Source organism: Lactuca saligna, chromosome 6, assembly GCF_052625555.1.
Source record: "Lactuca saligna cultivar CGN05327 chromosome 6, ASM5262555v1, whole genome shotgun sequence".
Taxonomy (NCBI): domain Eukaryota; kingdom Viridiplantae; phylum Streptophyta; class Magnoliopsida; order Asterales; family Asteraceae; genus Lactuca; species Lactuca saligna.
This window is the reverse complement of record NC_136422.1, coordinates 127,954,735-127,960,998: the sequence shown is the minus strand read 5'-3', so window position 1 is coordinate 127,960,998 and position 6,264 is coordinate 127,954,735. Positions and strand designations below refer to the sequence as shown.

General features: G+C 33.9%; 1 pseudogene; it reads right to left on the bottom strand.

Annotated features, from left to right (window-relative positions):
• Positions 1-325: 325 nt before the first annotated feature.
• On the bottom strand, positions 326-1,015 carry LOC145002163 (early light-induced protein 1, chloroplastic pseudogene; annotated as a pseudogene).
• Between the last annotated feature and the right edge of the window lie 5,249 nt (positions 1,016-6,264).

Genomic DNA, 6,264 nt, shown 5'->3' with positions numbered 1-6,264 from the left:
TTTCGGAAAACAATGCAATTTCAACCAATAAAAATATTTCAAAAATTAATTAGGGTTGTCTAAATGGTAAAATAGGGTGTCTTATTAACCAACCCCTTTCAATAGACATCGTAGCATGAAATATCTCTTAAGTATTTTATACTTTGACTCTTATATTGTTAATCTAGGTTGTTTTATTCAATATTAGGTGTCATTCATACAGGGTGAACGATTTGTTGTCATTCTTCAAAAAATTTGTTTTAGTTATAATGTATTATATTCTTTTATATTATAAAAAAAAACATGCTTTTCATGATTTGAACCATATATGGGAAATCGATACAAATAAATATTCAAAAGAATATATATTTTCCTGTTTTAGATTTAATTGTGTAATAGAAAAGTTTGTAATACATTTAGCTTAGACTAGACAAGGGCACTGCCTTTAACATATTCAGTGAAAGCCAAAGCCACCAGACCCAACATCGCAACCCGTCCATTCCAAAGCTCTGCATCTGACGTCATCAGTCCACTCGACTTCGACTGCACACTCACTCCTTTAAACAACGGCACCAACGACGCTAACGTCAACACCACGCTAGTGCCGACAAACACCGCCACTCCGCCATTGCCGATCTGGGCAAACACGTCTTGACCGCTGCTCACTTCTACAGCCATCGCCGACACAAACCCGATCATCGCCAACCTTCCGTTGATCCTCTCCGGTGCCGGTCCGCTGAATGCCAATACGTCAGAGAACTTCGAGCTGACCTTCGGTGCAGGCGGTGGAGGAGGAAGAGTGGTCATATTTGGTGTGGTTGCTTGTTTGGAACTCTCGGTTTCACCATTTTGTGGTCTCTGTGCCATGCACCTGATGGAGAATGTGGGATTTCTCTTGAAAACTGTGATGGGGGCTACCATGAATATTGAAGAAGCAGCCATGTCGGAAAAAGATATATGAAGTTTTGAGGGAGGAGAGAAGGTGGTAGTAGTACTGGTGGTGGTGGTGGTTGAAGTGGAGGATGAGGGTTTGAGGTGGTGGGTTTTATAGGGTTGGGTGAACTGGTGAAGACAAAGGAGAGTGGATGCTTAAAGGAGCCACGTTAAGAGACTTCACGTGGCTTTCGAAATTGCCAATGAGGGTGGTTGTGGTTAAAAAGCCTCTACATCGACACTTATTTCACTAATCGTGTGTGGTGGGGTATGTCGACAAATTAAGGATTTTTGGGTGAACCTTTTTGGGTCCTCCGTCACTAAGTCGGATTTTACATAAGCTCCTTTGTTGTTAGATGGGACAAAATACAAGCATCCCATGGACTAGAATACAAAAATTAGTGATAATACTATAATGTTACAAATGGTTTAGAAAACATTCTAAGGGGTATCTAATTGGTCTCATAATATACGCCACTTTCCAAGTCATTATAAAAGATTGTTTTATTACCTAAAAACACCCCTTCCAAGTTCTTTTAAAAAATAGGTTTTTAGAAAAATAGGTTTTTTAGTTGAACCCGTTTTATGATTAGTTCGATTCAACCGATTCAATCCAATTTTTCTAAATTTATAATTATTTATTATTTCTTATATATATATATATATATATATATATATATATATATATATATATATATATATATATATATATATATATAAAAACCAAAAATCTGACATCCATAAACGTAAATCATTCTATAGTGAACTTATATTATAAAACCATAGACATAACAACTGATAAGTATTGGTCTACATGTTGTTCATACCGTTGTCTAGTGTGCGTCAAAGACGTGCCCAATAGTGTTGTGCGTCATCAAACTTCGAGTTATGTACATTCTAGATAATTTGATTAATCAAGATGTTTAATTTGTTTGAAAATTTGTTGTTTTTAACGGACCCAATTAAAATAAATTATCCAAGTCCAATAAACCATATATATCACACCGATTCAACCTAGTGTTGGTAGAATATGTCCGATTTGAACTGGTCTAGGAATTAACATAAACTTTCGTTATTGAGTTGCTCTCATCTCCGGTCCCGGTCCTATTGGTCAAACATAATGAATCATACACAATACTATATGTTCCAGTCTTAAGGCCTCGCCTATCATGGTCCCCGCCCTTACTATGCTAATGATGAGATATGGAACCCCGTCCACACTCAGCTAGTGATGAGATACGGGACCCCGACCACACTCACCTCCCTACCAAGCACATAAAAGTATCACGAAGACAACAAGTATAACTAAACATGAATATATTCATCGGGAACCTGAATGACTTGCTTCCTTAATTGCATCAATGTATTCTTTGTCGTCATCTAAAAGGCCCAAAGCATAACATGCATCTCGAAAAGCAGGAAATTCTTCACCATTTACAGTACGAATTTCTTCAAATGATTTTGGACCTTTCACTTTATTTAAAAGAATCCGTAAGAAGTAGACTTCGCTAAGTTTAGGTGAAACGGAGTGAATCCTTCCTAATGAACGTCCAATTTTCCTTGGCTTCCACAACCTATCATTAGGTTTCCAAACAAACTTTGTAGGAAATTCAAAATATGTAAGTTTTCATGCATCTTTATTTTTTTTATTACATTCCATCCAAGATGTGAACATAGAAGCAACCGAAGGTTGTTCAAGAACATCATCAATATCATCGTCTGCAGCATATATTACTTGTTGTTGATCAGGAAGATGAAAAGGTAGTTGCATCACATAAGGATATCGGTAATGAACATCATATTTACATATTCGCCATGATGCTTCACATGCAGATATATACCTACAATCATAATAATCTTTTATTTCATTCACAACCTTTTCTTGATGAGAAACAATGTTGATGTCAACATCAATTGTAGCTCTATCTGGACCTTTATTTATATATTTAAAAGATACTTTATGGAAGATCCCTAATTGCACCATTCAACATTAATGTATGCCTTATATCTTTTCAACATATATTTGTTATATGGAACAACATTTATGTTGTCTAACTTAACAACTGATTTTTCGACAAAATATCCATTGTTTATTCTCATATATAACGGATAATCATTGACATCAACTGAAGAATAATTACAGAATTGCTTTGGAAAAATTTTCGAACATTGCTTGTTAACCATGCATGGACAATTCATATTTTCTGCTCCATCCAAGATGTGAATATAGAAGCAATTGAAGGTTGTTCAAGAACATCATCAATATCATCGTCTGCAACATATATTACTTGTTGTTGATCAGGAAGATGAAAAAGGTAGTTGCATCACAGAAGGATATCGGTAATGAACATCATATTTAAATATTCACCATGATGCTTCACATGCAAATATATACCTACAATCATAATAATCTTTTATTTCATCCACAACCTTTTCTTGATGAGAAACAGTGTTGATGTCAACAACAATTGTAGTTCTATCTGGACCTTTATTTATATATTTAAAAGATACTTTATGGAAGATCCCTAATTGCACCATTCAACATTAATGTATGCCTGATATGTTTTCAACATATATTTGTTATATGGAACAACATTTCTGTTGTCTAACTTAACAACTGATTTTTCGACAAAATATCCATTGTTTCTTCTCATATATAACGGATAATCGTTGACATCAACTGAAGAATGATTACAAAATTGCTTTGGAAAATTTTTCCAACATTGCTTGTTAACCATGCATGGACAATTCATATTTTCTGCTCCACAAGGACCATGTATCATGAATTCACTTACAAGTGAATACAACTCTGGATCTTCATTGATATTTGGAATCTCAGCAAGAAATAATCGGATCAATATATTCAACATTAGGCCGCTTGGATTCAACATGCATAAATAGACAAATATGACTACGTGGCAAAGCTCTGTTTTGAAATTCAATTGTATAGACCACTGCAAATTAATTTGACAAATAATATGTGATTTGTATTGGATGAAGTATATTTGCAAATAATAAAAAATGTTAAGAAACAAAAAAATCATTATAAAAAAATGAATTAAACAACAACTTTGAAAACCTGCTTGAACGATGCCGGAAATTTTATTTTCCCGTATGTTTTTAATAAAAGCATCAAGCTTTATTTTGAATAACCTGCATAAGATATCAGGTCTATCGTCTGGATGCAGTGAAGTGTTATGAAGAAACTTTTTAACTTCATGCCATTTTAGATTACATGTAAAGGTTATGAAGAAATCAGGATATCCAAACCATTTACATAAGGACATGGCGTCAAAGTTGTTTTGCATCATATAATGTAGGGGTGTTCGCGGTGCGGTTTGGTGCGGTTTACAGTCAAAACCGCAGACCGCACCGCATATGCGGTTTGAGATTTTTGGAAACCACGAACCGCACCGCGAAAGGTGTAAACCGTGGTTTGCGGTGCGGTTTGTTGCGGGCGGTTTTGCGGTTTTAGTGCGGTTTTTGCAATTTGATTTGTTGTTAAACTTTGAATCTATTTTCAAACGTTTGATCTAAATTAAAATTTTATATTTTATTAAAGATATACTATATTGTAATATTTTTGAACATATATATCTATGGTCATTGCTTAATACTGTCAAATCTTTATACATCTTATTCAACATATTATATCGCAACATCTTACAACTAATATATTTATTCATGAGGTGAAGTTATAACATAATTTCTTTGTAAACGCTAATGTAATTTACCAAGAGCTAATGTAAATTGTGGTTTGTTGAAGAATCCACGTTTAATGAACTATTACAGTTTAGTTACTCGCATAATCTTACTATTACATAAGGTTTATTGATAAAATCGAACTGTTATCGATATATATATATATATATATATATATATATATATATATATATATATATATATATATATATATATATATATATGCGGTGCGGTTTGAACTGTAGTTTTGAAACTAAAAACCGCTAACCGCACCATATAGTGCGGTTTATCGAAATTACGAACCGCAAACCGCACCACAAAAGATCTAAACCGCATTATGCGGTGCGGTTTGGTGCGGTGTGGGCGGTTTATGCGGTTTGTGCGGTTTGATGCACACCCCTAATATAATGTGCACCGCCAGTGAATGAAGAAGGTAAGATAACAGGTTGTCCGACATTGGATATATCTTTATTCTCGAGGTCTTGTCGATTACATAAATTCTCATAAGACTTGCATCTAAGAATTTGTTGTTTGCTCCTTATGAAATGTAATCTCTCGCTATCGATCATAGTATAAGCATCTACCAGAAACTGTTGGAACAACCTTTTTGAATTAAGAATTAGTGAAAAATATTGATCCCTGTCTCGTATTCTATAAGGAAAAAAATTCTCTCATTGTACAGTCGGGCTGCTTGCTGTTGCTTGAAGGTGTAATACCTCGATGTGGTATGTCAACCCTGTAACCATCATCACCATATGGAAACAATAGTGGACACTGAAGAGAAAGGTATGATGGATGTAATTCACTAATACGCCTTAGAGAACCAGTTGAAGTTTGAACAACAATATCTCTATTATCAATTGAATCTCCAATATCTCAAACAAATAAAGCGGCAACCTCAGAAGCAGATGATAAGTTGTATGTCCTTCCATCTTGGTCCTTTCTTCCAATAATTCTCAATTTGATATCAACATGAGGGTTTTCATGAAAACAATCTCTAACCATCCTATAAGACTAAACCAAGACATCATTTGAATCTAACATCAACTTCAAATCTTGTATAATAACATTATCAAGAACAGAAGAATTTGATATAGATCGTTGATTTGCTCCACTGCAAGTAAGATGAACATATAAACATAAGATAAATAAAGAAATTAAAGCTGATGAATAATATATCTATTAATGTGATAATTGTGAAAAGTGTACCCAAAACATGTTCGTCTATTTGCGATCTCATTATTAGTATCGTATATGTACTACTGAGAGAATTTTGGTTTAAATCCATGTTCCGGTAAAAGGCTTTCAATACTATGATAATTTTGACCGCTAAGTCGAAAAATGTATGGAGCATTTTCAATTATTAAAACACATAAAATACAAACAGTTTACAATGATTCAACCAATAGTTTAATCATGAAAGATTTTGTAAGTAGGTTGCCAAATCATTAGTATAATAAATAATTTTGAAAATAAGCTACTTGCTTGTTTGCATTGGTACCTCCTTCATATGTAATTTGAGTGCACAAGGTGTAAACAAATGGGTGGGGGTATTAGTTTGAGTGCACAAGGTGTAAACTAATAGTTTTATTGATTTTGTTCTTAGACTTTATTGCATAATGGTAATTTTCTTCCATTGTTCTTATACTT